Raw genomic sequence first — 20238 nt, forward strand, 5'->3', positions numbered from 1 at the left:
CCTTTCCTGTATAAACTACACTTAGAACAGGCTGATACTGTAAGCTGTTCTTGTGTGTGGGCTATAATACCTTCTCCTGAATGGATTATGTTTTTTAAAAAAAGCCTCAGATTATGGTCTCAATTTAAAATGCAAACAATTTCACATCAATAACTATTTGCTAGAACATGCATCTTCTTCAGCCATCAGTAATGCAGGATAAGCATGTGTATTTTACTTTACACTTAACCTGCCGTAATGGCTACTTTTAATGTAGTGGTTTATCCCTCTACCGGCACTGTTTTGACTCTATCTAAAGCTACGAGAAACAATTTTTCAACCACCATCTATGATACAGTGACCTGCTGTTGAGAACTTGCACCTGAGCTTTCACAATAAGACAGATGAAGCTTAAAGATCTCTTTATTGCACCACCAAGTCAGCTGAGACTTTCTGCAGAAAGACAAAAAAAGTCAAGAAAAAGAAAAGTCAGTTCGTTTATACACTTCTTCAATACCAGCAAAAACAACGCCTCCCTTTTTTTCTCTCTCACCCTGGACTGACTATAGTTGAAGAACGTTTTGGAACTTTCCATGAACTTAATTCATTTGCGGCCATGAGGACACAGACAGCAGGCCTAGCTTGTTTTCCTTCAAATCATTAGTTATACACAGGGCTGGAAACTTTGGCTCACCGGCCAATGGGACTGCTAGATGAAAAAATCCACCGGCCAAGATAATAACTTTCCTTTTTATGTCACATAAACATTTGTTTCAGTACTTTTAATTGAGATAATTGAGATTGAGCTTGGGGTGGTGATGGAGCAGTGGATGAGACGCATACTTTGCTGTGAGAGACCCGGGTTCAAGTCCACTGTGAGACACCAATGTGTCCAAGACACCCCTCGTTGCCCCGCTTAATATTAATTGTAGGTTGTTTTCAGTTATTAAATCTTTGTGCAAGAAAAACCCTCTACATTGGTCTCTAATTTATTAATGCTAAGTACTAACAAAAAAATCACAACCTATGCCAAAACCACTCCAGGTACTCCAAGCAACTCCACTCCCCTAACGCCCAACCCCTTACATATCTACACCAATCAAAGCCAAGACACCTGAATTGAACATAAACAATGAACGCCCCTAATCAGCGTGTTACACGATTTTAGACCCCCGTGTACAGCGGGGACCAATTTAAGTGCGACATACATCAAAAAACAACGCTGATCCGCTCTTAGCTACCGTCAAACATATATTATATGGAGATACGTTTACCCGCCAATGTGGCAGGTAGCCTTCCAACATTTAGCCGCCAAACAAACAAAAAAAAAAACTGCATTTGGCGCTTGGTGGTGTTAATTTCCAGCCCTGGTTATACATGTGCTGATATGTATCTATCAAATGTATCAAAGTTGCATCTCTCTCTCTCTCTCTCTCTCTCTCTCTATATATATATATATATATATATATATTTTATATATTTATATAGATTATATAAAATTACATGCTCATTAAAGTGTTGAATTTGAGATAACTGTAAGTGGAAATTTCTAACGGCATTATTAATTAGCGAATAAAGCGAAATAAATTAGTTTTAATAAGGGTTATATGACGTGAAACCAGAATCAAATAAATACATGAAACAGGTCTTTAAATGCCAATTTAAGCGAAAAAGAGCATGTGATCTGGAATAAACGCTAGGCATTACTAACTGGTGACATGACGTTGTAGCTAAATACAGGTGCATCTCAAAAAAATTAGAATATTGATTAAAAGGTCAAATGCACTGAACAAGACAGAGGTTAAATGCTCAGGAAAGCTTTGGGTCGATTAGCTGATTAGGGCTCTTCTAGGGTCGACGTTTCTGTTATCCTTCTCTATCTTAATGCTTCTTTTCTTAGCGCGCTGTAAGGTCACCTGACGACAAGGTGGTTTCCAGCATCCAACCTCTGGTCCGCTCACACTGGAGAGGTCACCCCCAGGTGTTATCCTGGACAGCCCTACCCTCCCTCAGTGTGGGGAGGATGGAGAAATACAACTGTATGAACCTGCTGTTCAAAATAATATCAGTGTGACGTGTGGCCCTGATTTTCTAATTGTGTCGCAGAGTGACAGAAGTGACGAGTCAGGAGAGGGAACAAAGGCCTATCAGAGAGAGGCTGGAGTTTGTCAATCTTATGGACATGGTTTACTTATTTAGTCCACATGGATACTAGAGAAGAAGTCAGTGACGTGGTCCTCATAGAAAATACTGTGTCATATTTGTAACAGGACCCTGAAGCTGTTTTACCTGAAGGACATCCACACTGTGACCAGGTCCTGCTGTGCTAACTGATATATGTTTTACAAACTGTCAGATCTCTGTACAGCACACACTTGAATAAGTTAACAAAATTAAATATTCACCAAAACCCCTCTGGCAGGACTTGAACCTACATATGAAGATAAAAAGAGACACTGAGGAAATTGACTTGGAAATCCAGAAACTAGAAAGAGAAGTGATCGTTTCAACACACACTGTGAGCAAGACTGTAAGTCTTAATCGTTAATTCTGTCCCCAGCTGCCAGCGGAGGGGTCAGGGTGCGGTTTGGTGAGCAGGTTGTAGGCAGGTTGGTGGACCCAAACGCAGGACACGAAGGCTGACTGGTGCAGTTCAGTGGTTTATTAGAGGCAACAGGAGGGAACAGGAGGCAACAGGAGGGAACAGGAGGTAGCACAAGGTAACGATCCAACAAGGACAAGGCAGAAACACCAGGTATATATTCACAGGGACTAACGAGCAGGGCGGGAGCAACACAGGTGAAAGACATGAGACTTACGAGGCAGGCAGAGAGACAGCAGGGAAGACAGAGAGAAGCAGGCAGGCAGAGACAGCAAAGGGGAACAAAGAGGCAGGCAGACAGAGTGATAACTGGGGGAAACAGACGGAACACTTGACAGGCAAACATGGGGCCAAGTAACCCACACAGACAGAACACAGACCAGAATAAAACACTAAGACACAAAACTAGGAGCTAAGACACAGGGCTGAGATGCAGGAAACAATCTATAACACATGACAGACCGGTACAAAGAGAGCTGAACAGAACCAGTAAATGAACAAGGGAATACACAGAGCTAAACAGAGAACACAAGACCAGGAGTAAACACTAAAGACATGAACTAAAGTACAGGACTAAGAACGAAGACATTGAACCAAAACCGACTAAATAGCAGATACAAAACCAAACCCGAAAACACAGCACTCAGGACAGGATCGTGACAAGAGGAGTGATCCTAGCAAGATAAAAGGTCAAAAAACATTGTGGTGTCCTCTCCCTGTTGTTCCAAAAATCTACAGTACACTATGTACTCAATTTGGGAGGATTTAACAATTTATGAAACTTTGTGCCACCTACGCCAAATGAAATCCATACACATGGAAAAGTAATACAATATGAATCCTTTATTGTTAAATAATGAATCCACTTAAATTGATGTTGACATTTATGTTACCAGGAAATGTTGCAGCGTTGTCCCAGTCCATCTCCAGGGCCACTCTAGGAAGACAGAGAATTCACCTGAGAACACAAAATGGAGCCTAATTGTTTTTGTAATCTGTAATTCATGTTACGGGCAATTTGGTAGTATTCTTCTCAATTAATCGATCAGTCTTCATTTGTATTTGTCATACAATGGCCATATAACACAAAGTGCTTTGCCTTTAAAAATGTAATGTTTCTGTAATGTGGATGTTCTTCTGTGGCCGGGGAAGGTGTCATTTACACTGGGGACGCTGGGGACATGTCCCCACCACAATGTGAAATCTGATTTTGTCTCCATCACTTTTTGAAAGCAACTGTTAAAAATGTTCTGAAAAACAGCTTGCACCAAGAAATGTTCACTAATAAGTGAAAATGCTTTGAGAAAGGTTTCTTTGCACAATAAGAAAACATGCAAAGCAATTTAAATATAGAGAAAACAAATGTGCATTGTCCAAAAAAGTAACAGGCTATTATATTTTTCTATCAATGAATTGTGTCACCTGCCAGCTGAAGTTTTTTGTTTCTCTTTTTATAAATAAAGACATTTCCACCCTAAATTGAAGCAGCAATGTCTCCAGAATGCAGGAAATGAAGTGTTTAATGCTCAAAATCTTATTGGGGGAGGATCCTCCAATAAGATTTTAGCATTTAATATTTCTTAAAAATAGTGTTAAAAATCTTCTCATCTTGTTTTTGAGCATCGTCAGGTCTCGTGACACAAGTGTATCATCGGGCCCCTAATCTGAGCCCTTTTGTCCCCACCTTTCAACACAAAGTGACGCCTTTGGCCAATTCTATATTTATAATGAAGCAGTAAATACTGGCTATACTCAACTGAAATTGATAAAATATGCAGCCTACCTACTGCCAGTATGAAAAACACATCGGTGTCTGACCGCTGACTGAATATATGAGGCCCCAGGATTAACCAAGCCTGGCTGTTAGCCTGGTCTGGAGCAGGCCAACATGGTTTTGTGAAACAGCCCTCTGGACTGTATTTTTTCTTGAAGTGGTCGTGATTGTTGGACTTGTGTTATGCAAAAAAATAATAATAATAAAACGTAGCTGGATTAGCTGTTAGCAGTGTAGCCATGGATGTACTTCCACTGGATAACTGTGATACTGAGGAAAACATACTGTATATCTACAGGTCTGTGTACAAAAAGTATTTGTAGTATTTCTTAGTTTTATGCATATTTGTCACACTGTTTTAATAATATTAGACAAACATAACCAAATACAAGATCCAGTTTTTAAAACCTGCTGAAACAAGACATCACTAAAATATAACTTTTAGTCTACTGACAAAGTTAAGAAGGCTAAAATATCTCAAAAAGCAGACTGAAAATCACAATATATGATTATAATTAATATATGTTTATAGTTATTTATAGATATAGAATAATAATGATCATGACTTCTCAGATTTGACCAGCTGATGTCCAGCTGATCTCTGATGAAGGCGCCCAGTCACCTGCTGAATAGTTCGCTGCCCAAACTGTCATATAAGTTCCACAGGCTGTAAGTGCCCCCTTCAGGTGGTTCTGTTCCTTCTCTCTGGCTTGGGCGCTTGTTGGTATGTTTTCCGCTAGGGGTCATGAGAACACTGCACCACAGAGCGGAAAACATACCAACAAGCGCCCAAGCCAGAGAGAAGGAACAGAACCACCTGAAGGGGGCACTTACAGCCTGTGGATACCCTAAATGGACCTTTGTGAAAACAGCCACAAGATCCAAGAAGAACAAAACTACAGGGGAGGAAAAGAAGGTCAAACGCAACAACATTGTGATTCCATTCGTGTCTGGAGTATCAGAGAAACTCAGGAGGATTTTCAACAAACACAACATCCCTGTGATTTTTAAACCCAATAACACACTAAGACAGATGCTGGTCCACCCCAAAGACCGCACACCCAAACACAAGAAAAGCAATCTAGTGTATGCGGTCCAATGCAGTGAGGAATGCACAGACCTGTATATTGGGGAGACTAAACAACCACGACACAAACGCATGGCTCAACACAGAAGGGCCAACTCCTCAGGTCAAGACTCTGCAGTCTACTTACATCTGAAGGACAGAGGACACTCGTTTGAGGACCACCAGGTGCACATTTTAGACAGAGAAGATGGATGGTTTGAAAGAGGTGTCAAGGAAGCATCTACACCAGGGTTGAGAAGCCGTCATTGAACAGGGGAGGGGGTCTACGCCACCACTTATCCCCCACTTACAATGCTGTCCTTTCATCACTTCCCAGGAAACTCAACAAACGTAACCTATTGGCCTCAGGTGAAGATACCAACGATGGTCGTTCAGTCTTGGCCACAGGTAGTCTTAACGACTGTAACGGCTGTCGTCACAGCAACAAGGAACACTAACGAACCAGCGGTATCGATGACCCGGGCCAACGACCCCACTGAGGTTAAATAGCTGAGTTTCCCTGCCAGTCAGTCAGAACTGAAGAAGTCCTTTGGATGAGGGACGAAACGTCTTCCAGTATCTTCAACCAAGTCCAGTTGCCCTTGACTGAACATTTACTAAGAGCAAGTGGTATAAATACACAAAGTTGTTTAAATGCAAAATAAAATAATTTAAAATAAATACAATAAGGTGTAATAAAACCTATGGCACTTAATTTCCAATGGAGTGGACAGATGTTTTTTCAGTCATAGAACAAAATGTACAAGAAACATATCAATAAAACCTGGATTAAAGTATTTCTAACATCTTATTTATTTCTTGCTAGAAAAACGTGCTATGCTTAAGTGGTGGGGTGGTGATGGGGTGACCCATCCACCAATGTGTCCCTGAGCAAGACACTTAACCCCTCGTTGCTCCAGAGGCATGCGACCTCTGACATATAAAGCAATTGTAAGTCGCTTTGGATAAAAGCGTCAGCTAAATGTAATGTAAGTATTTTAAACTTCTGCAAGTCTGTCTAAACAAAGAAGCATTTAATAATCTCAGTGAACTTATGAAACATAGAGAGAGGCTGGAAACGCCTACGGGAGGGAGACATGGCGTAATGTTGATGACAGCTCCTGTCTACATCCGTGTGATCATGTGACCTAGATAAAGAGTCAGCTACCTTGTCTGACGTGGAAAACAATGGGTGTAACCAAATGTTTAAAAACAGTGTCGAGCCCTTCTCGTTAGTTTATTCTGTATTCATTGTAGTGCATGTATTGACTCCTTGCAAATAAAAGATCACTGATTGTGACTCCAGTGACTCTGTCGTTCTTTGGTAAAGATTCTTCTAACAGTTCATAATGTTAAATTCAGATAAAACTGAAGTTATTGTACTGGGGCCCAAACACGTCCGAGACGCATTATCTAAAAATATAGTTACTCTGGATCAGAATCAGAATCAGAATCTGTTTTATTCGCCAGGTGTGTGTACACATTTGAGGAATTTGACTTTGGATTGTACTTTGCTCACGATGTGCCTACTCATACAATGATAATACAATAACACAATAATAAAGTCAGACACAGGCTACAGTATGGAGAACACAAATATACACACTATAAACTGAAACAAAAATAATAGAGAGATATTGACAAATATGTGCAGTGAGCACAGTGCAAAGGATGCAAGAGTAAAATTATTAATATCATTATTGTGTACATGTCGTAGGTGGATGTGATATGCAGGTACACTTACATGCATACATGTACACAGTGTGATGGAGCATAGTGCAAAAATGCTGACATAAATAAGTAAGTATTTTGTGCAAGTGTTATGAAGTTGAGGTAGGTGGTTGCAGAGGAATCGTTCCTCACACTGTGAGTCAGAGTCAGCTGTTCATTAGAGTGATGGCTTGTGGGAAGAAACTGTTCCTGAGTCTGTTGGTTTGGTAGTAAAGTGCTCTATAGCGCCTACCAGAGGTGAGAAATTGGAACAGGTTGTGTCTGCGGTGAGATGGATCTGCAGTAATGTTTCCTGCCCATTTCCTGACTCTGGAAATGTATAAGTTCTGAATGGAGGGCAGGTTGGCACCGATGATCTTTTCTGCAGTCCTGACTGTCCGTTGTAGTCTGCTCCTGTCCTTTTTGGTGGCAGATCCAAACCAGACAGTGATGGAGGTGCAGAGAACAGACTGGATGATGGTTGTGTAGAAGTGGATCAGCAGCTCCTTAGGCAGGTTGAGCCTCCTGAGCTGGTGCTGGAAGTACATCCTCTGCTGGGCCTTCTTGATGATGGTGTCAGTGTTGGGCTCCCACTTCAGGTCCTGGTATGTAGTGGGTCTCAGAAACCTAAAGGATTCCACAGCAGACACAGGGCTGTTGAGTATGGTGATGGGGGGCAGAATGGGGGGGCTCCTCCTGAAGTCCACGATCATCTCCTTAGTTTTAAGCGTGTTAAGCTCCAGGTTGTTCTGACCGCACCAGAGAGCCAGCTGATCAACCTCCCGTCTGTAGGCCGATGACCGTTGTGTCGTCAGCGAATTTCAAGAGTTTGACAGATGGGTCTCCTGAGGTGCAGTCGTTGGTGTAGAGGGAGAAGAACAGTGGGGAGAGCACACACCCCTGGGGGGCGCCAGTGCTGATAGTCCGGAGGCTGGATGTGATGTTTCCCAGCCTCACCTGCTGACTCATGTCAGTCAGGAAGTCTGTGATCCACTGGCAGGTGGAGGCTGGCACAGTGAGCTGGGTGAGTTTGGTGCTGAGGATGTCCGGGATGATGGTGTTGAACGCCGAACTGAAGTCCACAAACAGGATCCTAGCATATGTCCCTGGAGAGTTGAGGTGTTGCAGGATGTAATGCAGTCCCAAGTTGAATGCATCATCCACTGACATGTTAGCCCTGTAGGCAAACTGCAGGGGATCCAGCAAGGGGTGTCCTTCAGGTGGGCCAACACTAGTCTTTCACTGTACTCATTTAATCCAGAGATAGAGGGTTTTTTGGGGACTTTGGGGAAAGCTAAACTAAACTAAATGTGTTCTGCAGCCGGAAACATTCATGATTTCTCTTCAGGTGTCCCCTTCAGACGTAGGACCCAGTTCAAAGCGATGACGGCATGTTGGGTCGTGTTCTCGGTCAGGTATCTGACCATCTCTCTGATCAGGACCTCGTTCTGATACGACCCGGCCGAAGCGGGACTACGAGGTGGACGGCAGAGATTATCACTTTGTGGTGTCCAGAGAGCAGACGGAGAAGGACATCCAGGACCACAGGTTCATCGAGGCGGGCCAGTACAACAACCGCCTGTATGGAACCAGCGTACAGTCAGTCCGAGAGGTGGCCGAGAAGGTACCGACCCTGCTGACGGTTTCCACCGCAGGAACTCTCCCGGGAACCATTTCGGGAACTTCAGCTGCACCTCAGCCAGAGACCAGATTTGGTTCAAACACGCGTCTCGATGCTGCTGCAGATAGTGTCCGGTGTTCAGTCCCACAGAGAGACAACGCACAGAGTGATGCTGCTGCTTGTGTTTACTGAACAGAGACCCGGAGATCCTGTCTGCTGTCGACGACCTGCTGGGTTTAGAAGATAACCCCCATAAAACTACCACCTCTCTCTTTTTACACCGGTTAAATAGTTAACAGTTAGTTAGTAGAAATGCGGGGCTCTCGTCCGCTGAAGTCTTTATTTCACTTCCAGTATTTTGCCTTAATTACATCATTTGTGACGGAGAAATTTTGTAAAACAAAGGTCGTGCGCACAGAAAGGAGGTTCCGAGGTTAATGTTTGACCAATCAGTGACATTCAGCCCTCCAAACCCCGCCCCTGAGGAGCTAAATGTGGCCCCTGGTTCCTCTGCTGGAAACACAGGTCAGGTTCTGGAGTTCCTGAAACGGCTCCTGGGTTCCTTCGGTGAAAACAAGCGACTAGTTCCTGGTTTGGCTCCTGGTTTAGTTCCTTCAGTATCTGGAACTATTTGATCTAAAAGGGACGAGACACAAGGACTCAGAGGAAACCGAAAACCATTAGTTCAGAAACTCATTGTATGAATTAACAAAAATGTTCTTCTTGTGTGGTTCTCAGGGTAAACACTGCATCCTGGACGTGTCGGGGAACGCCATCAAGAGACTGCAGCTGGCTCAGCTTCACCCCATCGCCATCTTCATCAAACCCAAATCTGTGGAGAACATCATGTGAGTCAAACAGCAGGAGCTTTGTGCTTTTCTTCGTTGGTGTTTTATTACTCTGCTGCTGGCGCTAAACTGGGAGGAGTAAAGGTGGCGTGACCTCGGTGTGATCTTTGGTCCCGCAGGGAGATGAACAAGCGTCTGACAGAGGAGCAGGGCAGGAAAACCTTCGACAGAGCCACCAAGCTGGAGCAGGAGTTCACCGAGCATTTCACAGGTGAGACGGCGCCCCCTGCAGCCCACAGAGCTCGTGTACAGGACACCAAACAGAACCTTGTGTCCCCATCATAAAAATTAAGAAATTACTCTTTAAGGTTGGAAAAAAAATTCTCTTTAAGACTAGATGATCACCTTCTTTCATCATTATTCATCGTTAACTCTGGGTTGTTTGTGGTCCTGGAGTGATGTTTTCTTTTCTATTTTTTTGCCTGATAAGACTCCATGTTGGGTTTCCTGACCAGCAGAGTAAAGCACACAGGAAGTCTGCCGACACCACACTCGACACGGTACAGCTCCTTAATGTTTAAGGGAGGAGAACTAACCAGGACGGGAAGAAGACGAGTTCACCAAAGTGGCGAGAAGACACGTACGATATTATCTTTAGTTCCCCTTCGAGGGAACTCGAACTGCGTCGGTTACGACACTATGGGAACGCCTCTAGGCGAAGCAGGTCTGAACGTGAATGAAATCACTCCAATCCTATTGGCTTGTTGCTAGAACGGTACGGTGTGACGGAATAACCGGAGGAGTATAAAGCACACCTGTACACACTCATCATTAGCTTTTTTTTATTCAGCAGGCGCTCTGTATGTTGTTTGAAGAAAGCTCCAGTCCTACAAGCAGTGTGTCTTACCTGAAGAAGAAGTCTACCAGCATGTCCGGCAACCAGATGTACAGAAGGTGTGTTTTTTCTTGCCCTCGGTACATCACGGATGGAGATTCTCATGAGATGTGTGTCTCATGTTTGGGGATGGAGCACGCACGGGCAGCTCTCGAGGGGGCTGCCTGCGCCCGTTGCGAAGCCCTTTCCGTGAGGGTACTGAGGTACAGCATGGCTCTCTTTTCCGAGGATGGCCGGATGTGTTTACCCCGAGGCGCGGGCCCTGCGGCCGCTGAGGCGGCCCGGCGGCTTCACTCATGGGGTTCACAGCGTGATCTGTCGGAGGATTTCGGGACGGCTGAGGCTTTTTCCGACCTTCATCCGCTGGCTCCAACGCTTGCTTTCCTCGTTCGGGAGCACGTTCTCGGCTTCTCCCTCTCGCGGTTTGGATCCGGAGTCGCTGCAGCAATCCGACTCCAAGGAGGCGGATGTGCTCAGTGCAGTGGACGATGACTTCCGGGTGTCGGGGCGGCGTCATCAGGCAGCACCCGACTATGACGTGCTGCTGGAGGTGGTAACTAGAGCCGTGGCTAAGCTCAACATCAACTGGCCACAGGAGGAGCAGACACCACAGGCTAGTGGTAGCTTGATGAAAGGTTTCTTAAGCACCACCACGCCGGTCTCTGCCATTCTTTCCTGATTTACATGATGAACTGAGTAAATCATGGGGCAGACCCTTCTCTACATGGCTTTCCACACCCCGATCACTGAACTACAGTAATGTGATGGGGGTTAGGGACCGTGGTTATGGGAGGATGCCTCGGGTGGAGGATGAGCTTGCGAGCTATCTCTCCCCTCGACTTGCGTCCTCCCTGGAGAAGCCGGCGTTACCATCCAAACCATGTCGCACCACATCCACGCTTGTGGGGAAGGCGTACATGGCAGCGGGCCAGGCAGGTGCGAGCTTGCACACCACGGTGCTTCAAGCCTACCAAGCCAACCTGCTAGAGGAGATGGTTCAGAGGGGGGGTCCCTCCGAGGAAGATCTGGCAGGAGCTTCGCAGAACCACGAAGCGTTAGACGCAGTGCGAAGCGTTCCGCCAGTACCTCCCTCGCCGGTCTGGACCCAAGGCAGCTGAGGCTGCCAGGCGTAGGTCCCTTCCCTCTACGAGCTCCTACGGAGAGGAGGGAAGCAGAGTGTCGCTTCTCGGGGGCCCCCCGAGGAGCTGGGGCAGCGAGACGGCGCTCTCACCCTCAGCCGTCTGAGAGACGCGATCTGAGGACCGTCATCCAGTCCCAAAGACGGAGCTCAGGGAAGACCGGGGTAGGGGAGTCTTTCTCCCCTCCCGCACCCCCCCCACCCTCCCCGGAGGCCGACCGAGGTCCCCTCCGCCGTGGCAACAGGTGATGTTATCCCGCCATTTACACGTTCAGGACGCACCTGCCACCATCGAGTCCGCGCCGTACTGCCTGCCCCAAGGGTCTGCAGGCGGACGGCATCCCGACTCACTCACCGTGGATCTTCGGCGGCTCCCCCCTGCCGTTCTGGGGCTTCAGGGGTCCACCAGAAGATCACACGAGACACCGACCACCAGCCCCGAGGGGCTGGTTCCGTTGGCAGACTTTGCAGACGCTTGGCGGAGCCTGACGAACATTTCTCCGCGGGTCCTGCGCACTGCCATAGATGGGTATCGACTACAGTTCAAAACCCGCCCTCCAAATTCAACAGAAGAGAGGGGGTGGTTTGGACTGTGGTCCGCCCGGAGCAAGGTCCGGTGTTGGGACAGGAAGTTTGTACTCTGCTGAGGAAAGGGGCCGTGGAACGTGTCTCCCCCCCAGACAGAGACGCCGGTTCTACAGCCGGTACTTCATAGTCCCCAAGAAGGACGGAGGGCTGCGTGCCCTATTTTGGATCTGCGGGTTCTAACCGGTCTCTGAGGAGATTCAGGTTAAAGATGCTCATCATCCCCGCCACCGTGACGCACATCCAATCTGATCCTTTAGATCTATCGTCACGATAGATCTAAAGGACGCCTATTTCCAGGTCTCCATCCGTCCTTCTCACAGGAAGTTCCTGAGGTTTGCCTTCGGGGGTGTGGCTTACCGGTATCGGGTTCTTCCATTCGGCCTGGCACTTCCCCTAGCACATTCACCAAGTGTATGGATGCAGCACTGGCCCCGCTGAGGCTCCGGGGCATCCGGATTTCAACTTCATCGACGACTGGCTCATCCTAGCCCAGTCTCGAGAGTTGGCGGTTCGGCATCGAGATGTCGTTCTGGCTCATCTGCGGCGTTTAGGGCTGAGGCTCAACGCAAAGAAGAGCGTGCTGGCGCCCAACCAATGGACTACGTTCCTAGGGGTTGTATGGGATTCGGCAACGATGCGGGCACAATTGTCTCCGGCACGTGTCGACACCATATTGGCTGCCGTGAAAGGGATGAAGTTAGGCCACGCCATCACTATGAAACACTTTCAACGAGTGTTGGGTCTCCTGGCGGCTGCGTCCAGCGTAATACCATCTGGACTGCTGCACATGAGACCCCTGCAGTGGTGGCTAAGGAACAAGGGTTTTTCCCCGAGGGGAATCCTCTCCGTCTGGTTTGGGTTACGCGCAAGTGTCTTCGTTCCCTATCAGTTTGGAAGGAAACTTGGTTCCTGTCCCAGGGGCCCGTGCTGGGAGGGTCTTGTCGCCGGCTGGTTATTTCGACAGACGCCTCCCTCACGGGCTGGGCGCGGTCATGGACGGCCGCTTTGCAAGGGGATCCTGGCAGGTGCATCGATCCGAGTGGCATATCAACTGTCTCGAGATGTTGGCGGTGTTCCAGGCTCTAAGGGGTTTCCTGCCCGATCTCCAAGGCCACCACGTCCTGGTTCGTTCCGAGGAGAACAACACAGCGGTGGTGGCCTATCTGAATCACCAGGGCGGTCTGCGCTCGCGCCCTCTGGACAGACTGGCGCGTCAGATCCTCCTGTGGTCCCAGCAGAGGTTACTATCGCTCAGGGCGATGTATCTCCTGGGGACGCAGAATCAGGGAGCAGACCTGCTGTTGCGGCAGGGGCTGAGGCCCGGGGAATGGAGACTTCACCCCGAAGTGGTGGAGCTCTTGTGCGAAGAGTTTGGCCCCATAGACGTGGATCTGTTTGCGTCTCAAGAGACTACGCACTGCCCGCTATGGTTTCTCTCGTTCCTACAGCCCCGTTGGGTCTGGACGCCATGGTACATTCGTGGCCGAGGCTACGTCTGTACGCTTTTCCCCCAGTCGCTCTGCTCCCGGGGTTCTGGAGCGGGTCCGCCAGGACTATGTCGGCCTACTGCTCGTAGCCCCGTTCTGGCCAACCCGGGTGTGGTTCTCGGACATCATGTCGCTCCTGGACAGCCCACCGGGGCGGGTCCCTCTGAGGAGAGACCTGCTGTCCCAGGCGCAGGGCCGGGTTCTTCACCCTTGCCCCGCCATATGGCGACTGTGGGTCTGGCCCCTGAGGGGGCACAGTACCTAGAGGCGGGTCTAACAGCCGGAGCAGTCGAGACCCTCCTGAGCTCCAGGGCCCCGTCCACACGGAGGATGTACGGCCTGAAGTGGAGTGTTTTCTCCACTTGGTGTAGGGAGCGGTCGGTGGACCCTGTTACCTGCCCGGTGGTTCAGGTACTTGAGTTCCTCCAGGACCGGTTCTCTGCTGGTCTTTCCCCTTCCACCCTCAAGGTGTACGTGGCAGCTATTTTCTCTTTCCACACCCCTCTGAGGGAGGGGTTCTTGGGGAAACTTCCCTTGGTTGTACGTTTCCTCCATGGTGCCCGGAGGATGAGACCTGCGACTCGGTCCAAGGTTCCCACTTGGGATCTGGCAGTGGTTCTTGGGGCGTTGGCTGAGGCCCCCTTCAAACCCCTGGAGTCAGCTGAGGCTAAGCACTTGACCCTCAAGATGGCCTTTCTCCTTGCTATCACCTCTCTGAGGAGGGTGGGGGAGCTCCAAGCGCTTTCGGTTTCCCCGCAAAGCCTGGAGTTTGCCCCGGGGAATATTAGGGCTATCCTGCACCCTCGTTCAGGATACATCCCTAAAGTGCCTTCTTGTGCGGCAGGGTCTACAGTGCTGCAGGCATTTCATCCTCCACCTCATGTGACGGCGGAGGACGGGAGACTTCATCTGCTCTGCCCTGTCAGAGCACTGAGTATTTACACTCTGAGGTCCTCCCGTTGGAGGAAGGCTGACCAGCTGCTAGTGTGTTTTGGGTCTCCCAGGGCCGGGCTCCCTGCATCCAAACATACTATTAGCAACTGGATTGTTCAGACTATTTCCCTGGCCTATCAGGTGCGCGGTTTGCCTTCACCTGTGGCTGTGAGGGCTCATTCTACCAGAGGCAAGGCGGCCTCTCAAGCCCTCCTTTCCGGGGCCTCTTGCAGGATGTTGTTTAGCGGCTGGCTGGGCCACTCCGCACACATTCATTCAGTTTTACAGTCTTGACCTTCCTTCGGCACCTGGCACTCGTGCGCTCTCCTCTTAGTCGTGCCACTTTATTGCACACAGGGGCAGGCGGGGTTTTCGGCACGGTTTAGTGGGTATCTCGTTCCCATAGTGTCGTAACCGACGCAGTTCGAGTTCCCTCGAAGGGGAACGTCTCGGGTTACGTATGTAACCCTGGTTCCCCGAGAAGGGGAACGAGAGACTGCGTCGGCCCGACGCACCTCTCTCCCCGCCTGAAGCGCCTGCTTCATAGTTTAAGCTAATGATGAGTGTGTACAGGTGTGCTTTATACTCCTCCGGGTTATTCCGTCACACCGTACCGTTCTAGCAACAAGCCAATTTGAGCTTTAACAGCATGTCATTTAATACCCCGTTTATTTCCCATCAGCCCTTTCACCTCAGCGTCTGACGTCACAGCTTTTCTTCTTCTGTTCTGCTCATTTGATCACTTTTACTCTTTTTTTTTTTTGTACACGAGTCGTTTAGTTTAACTCTTTCTGCTCCTCGCTGCTGCAGGACGTTTGTCGGCACGCTCTGCAGGGTTCCTGCTCTGCTGCTAGGGGGCGCTGTGGGGCTTCACACTGACGTCTGGGTGTTTTTAAAGATTACATTTCAGCTTGTTTTCAGTTCATTCATTTAGATTTTAGACATTTAGCTTTACCCCCATTTGAAGAGGTCAGAGGTCACAGCATCGTTATTCTACCTACACTGAAAAACATCTATAGCCTATAACCTCCTCAAGTCGTTCTGTCTGTAAACGAGTCAGTTTCTTTAAAAAAAGTAAAACAAAAGGAGAATATTTCACAATATTGTTTTACTCAAGAAAGAGGAGAACAAGAAAGAGTTTTGCGCTCGTCAAGAGAAATAAACGCGTTTTTCAGAAGGACTCTGTATTCACCAAAGACAAAGAAAGACTGGAGACATTTACATAAAATTAAACATGATAATGAGAAACCTTTCCTGATAGCAAAAAAATCATAATTAAAGTAAAAGTAAAGAATATTGTCTATCAAGAAAAATCAAGAGATTATTTTCTTGAAGTAATGAAATATAATTATATGAATACATAAAGAAGTACAAAAATATTTATTATTAAGAGATAACAAATGTTATAATTAGAAGTAAGACATAATAGGAAAAGTATCTTATAATCACAAGCAAACCAAAAATTACTGAGAAAAAGAAGTGATTTTTTCATATTTACGGAAAAATTTGATATGTGAAAATGCATAATGACAAGAAAAGTGTATCATGTGTGAGAAAAGTTGAAGTTTTCTTGTAATTATAACATTGTTTTTGTGTAATGGTAAGTAAATATCTGAGTAAACATTTACATAAATATTTTTAATTTATAGAAAACAACTTTATAATCAGAATAAAGTAATAACAGGAAAAGTATCTTATCACAAGCAAACCAAAAGTTACAGAGAAATATAGGTTATTTATTTCATAATCACAAAAAAATGAGAAAACAATGTGAGAAAACTGGCATTTTTCTTGTAATTATAAAAGTTTCTTCTCTCTCATGACATAACGATTTTATCTCGTAATTATAAAAAATCATTGAAAAAATTCCAAACCATTAAAAGCTATGTCGATCATGCGACGTGAGTCGTGAACCTGCAGACGAGCGGCCGCCTCCAGGTGTCCGCAGGTCTGTCCCGAACACGCAGACGGTTATTGTACAATGAGATTTTGACAGATATTTAACCCTCGGTAAACTGCCTATTTTGTTATAATAAAAGTCTATATTGAACTTTACTTAAGCACTACTACTACGGGAATTATTTTCTTTGCATTGTTAATCATATATGAATAGAAAAGTATAAAGATATTTGAATATATATTTTTTCTTTTTCTTTGATCACCACCTCCTCTGTCTTTTAATTTTCTTTTTTAAGCATAATAAAAACTTAACAAGAAAACAGGAAGTGGTGCAGTGCTCTCTTCTTCTTCTTCTTCAGATGTTTGATCCTGACGTTCCTTTTAGGATGTTACGACCGATAACACAGATTTAATCTTCCACATTAATCCAGTAACTCCAGTACATCGTGCTGCTGTTTCAGGTTTCTTTGTATAAAATGGTAAATGTTCAGGAGCTGTTCAGTGTGTTGCCCAAGAACCCTTCAACATGAGGACATGAGGAGCTGGGACTCAATGTTAATCTGGATACTTTATATTAAGGTGATAAGTCATGTGACTAATTGATGGACTGTATCAGCAGGAAACAGTTATCACAAGGTTGATGGTTTAACACAAACGTTAATGTATAAAATAGTTTCAGCCTCCATTTTTTGTGTATCTCCTGCTCATAAACATGTTTTTAGTTTCCAGAATCATTAATCATATTTGAATCCTCCATGTACGCAGTCATGGAGTCCCACAAGGATCTGTGCTCGGACCAATCCTGTTCACCTTATATCTGCTTCCTTTAGGCAATATTATCAAGAAACACTCCATAAACCTTTATCATTATGCAGATGATACTCAGTTATATCTATCGATCAAGCCAGATGAAACTAATCAGTTAGCTACACACCAAATATGCCTTCAGGATGTTAAAACCTGGATGACCTGTAATTTTCTAATGTTAAACTAAGTTATTGTTCTAGGGCCCAAGAACGCATTATCTAAAGATACAGTTTCTCTGGATGGCATCGCCCTGGCCTCCAGCACCACTGTGAGGAATCTCTGAGTTATCTTTGATCAGGACATGTCGTTTAAGTCTCACATTAAACAAATTTCAAGGAATGTCTTTTTTCACCTACGTGATATTGCAAAAATCAGGAACATCCTGTCTAAAAATGATGCAGAAAAACTACTCCACACATTTGTTACTACTAGCCTGGATTATTGCAATTCCTTATCATCAAGAATCAAGTCCCATAAGAGTCTCCAGCTGATCCAGAATGCTGCAGCACGTGTTCAGACAAAAACCAGGACAAACGATTATATTTCCTCTGTTCTAGCTACATTTAAAATCTTACCAAGAGAAATATTTCAATGTAAAATCTTAAGTAAACGTAGAAATGCTACAGTTTATATATCTTACTGAAGTAGAAGTAGAAATACTACAGTTTAATACTTCATTACAGCCAACTGAATATCCACACAGTAATACAGACGGTAAAGGTAGTAGTGGTGCAGACTGAAAATAAATAATTGATACAATTATTATTATTACTAGTTCTATAAATATCAGTACAAAGGGAGTCGAGTAGGAACATGTTAGCAGCAGGATTAATTTGTCGTATAATGGAAGTAGCATTTAGTTTAAAATAATTTGTATAAATGATAATAGAATGAGTATGTAGTATAATAGAAGTAGTAAGTAGGATAGATGAGTATGTTGTGTAATAGAATGAGTATGTAGTATAATAACAGTACAATAGAAGTATTATGAGGTATAATATATCTGAAGTTTCTCGTCCAGTTCATAGTTTTCCAAGGAAGGATAAAATCACAAGCCAATTGGACTTTGTTGAAGATACTTGATACTGGTTCGTTAGTGCTCCTGGTGTCTTCACCTGAGGCCAAGAGGTTACGTTTGTTTTTTTCCTATGAAGTGCTGAAAGGACAGCATTGTAAGTGGTGGTTTAGACCCCCTCCTCTGTTCAGAGACGGTTTCTCCACCCCTGTGTAAATGGCTTCCTTGACACCTCTTTCAAAAGATCGTCCTCTCTGTCTTAAATGTGCACCTGGTGGTCCTCAAACGAGTGTCCTCTGTCCTTCAGGTGTAAGTAAACTGCTGAGTCTTGACCTGAGGAGTTTGTGTAGTGGTTGTTTAGTTTCCCCAACGTACAGGTCTGTGCATTCCTCACTGCATTGGACCGCATACACTAGATTGCTTTTCATGTGTTTGGGTATGTGGTCTTTGGGGTGGACCAGTATCTGTCTATGACAACTAGCTTGTGTTCCAGTGGGTGGTTGGAATCAAAAAGTAGGTATTGGTCCATGTTTGTGGGTTTCCTGTAAACTGTTGTGGACATCTTCTCGTGTGAACTTGATGTTACTGTCCACAGAGTCGATGTGTTCTGTGAAGGTTTGCACTTCCTGGGTTTTAATTTTGACACGTGTCATCCACATACCTGTACCAGTGGCTCGGTGCTGTTCCTCTGAAGGAGGTCAGGGCTTTGTTCTCCACCTTCCATGTAGATGTTAGCCACAATAGATGATACTGGTGAGCCCATGGCACAGCCATACAGTACAGAATACAAAATTGTTATGTAGTATAATATCATTAAAATGTAGTATAATAGAATTATTGGAGCATAATATTAGTATGTAGTGTGTATTTGGGAGTACTGTTGCTCTCTAGTGGCTACAACAACACACTGCTTCACTTATGAGGCCTTTTACTGCTGCTGCTGCTTCAGCTCCTGTTACCAAGCCCTTCCTGAAATACCTCAACAACGATTGGATGGATTGTGATGAAATGTGTTTCTGTTTCCGGCTCTGACAAAGAAGCCTTTAGTCATGTTTGTATGAGGACTTGTTGGCTCTCATCAACACCAAGTGTAAACTGTAAAGTTCACCTTTGATGGCTAAAATCCCCATAAATAAAGTCCATGGACGTGACCTCCAGGTGGGTCGTCATTGTTGGTCTCTGGGCTCAGTTCAACTCTGTGTGGGTGGAGGGCTCAGTGGAAAAAAGGCTTCCAAACAACAAGAGAAAAGACAAACAGCTACAGAGAGGGAGAGGAGTTGATGAGTGTGTACAGCAGCAGATATGAATCTGTTCTCAGTGGTTATTAGGACTCATAAAAAAAACTGTTGACAGCCAATCAGCACTTCCTTTCCTGCAGCACTGTGGGTTTCTGCTCTGCAGCCTCCTCACCGCTAGCTGCACTTTTTCACATTAATAACACAATGACAGTTACAACCGTCAAATCATTCCAGGAAGTTCAGTTTGATTTCAGCGCTCAGTGCTCACTGTCTCAGTTTTGATCTGTTATTAATCTGTGAGAGAAACAGCTCAAATCCTGAACTCAGAGCTGAGAAGCTGAAATAAAAGGAGATATGTTCAACCACCTGCAGTCTGCTCTGATCCCACTTTATGACCTCACACTGATTCTAACAGGCAGTCAGACAGCAGAGTGTTCACATGGGAATAATAACTAAACAAAGTTTCAAAACGGCAGCAGGCAAAATAAAAAGTTAAGCAGCATTTTCTTGGTTTAGAAGAAATAAAAACAGCCATCATGTTGCCGATATTCAGACTTCAGCCCGACTGATGAGAGCTAGTTACAACCAGAGTCAAATGACTTGTAGCTGTCAACATATAGGCTGTTTCGGTTCTGATTATTTGCCATGAAGGCAAACTGAAAACAGTACAAACAATGATGTTTACAAAACACAGACGC

At 45.5% G+C, this 20238-nt stretch overlaps 1 long non-coding RNA gene across 1 annotated transcript; it reads left to right on the top strand.

The window, feature by feature from the left end:
* The first annotated feature begins 8710 nt into the window (after positions 1-8710).
* Positions 8711-9827, top strand: LOC119903036. Its single transcript, XR_005444401.1, has 3 exons — positions 8711-8755; positions 9491-9600; positions 9720-9827. It is a non-coding gene; the product is annotated as an uncharacterized LOC119903036 (long non-coding RNA).
* The last annotated feature ends 10411 nt before the right edge of the window (positions 9828-20238 follow it).

This window comes from Micropterus salmoides, unplaced genomic scaffold, assembly GCF_014851395.1.
Source record: "Micropterus salmoides isolate LMB-PRFRI ecotype aquatic unplaced genomic scaffold, ASM1485139v1 Ms_hic_scaffold_14, whole genome shotgun sequence".
NCBI classification, from domain to species: Eukaryota; Metazoa; Chordata; class Actinopteri; order Centrarchiformes; family Centrarchidae; genus Micropterus; species Micropterus salmoides.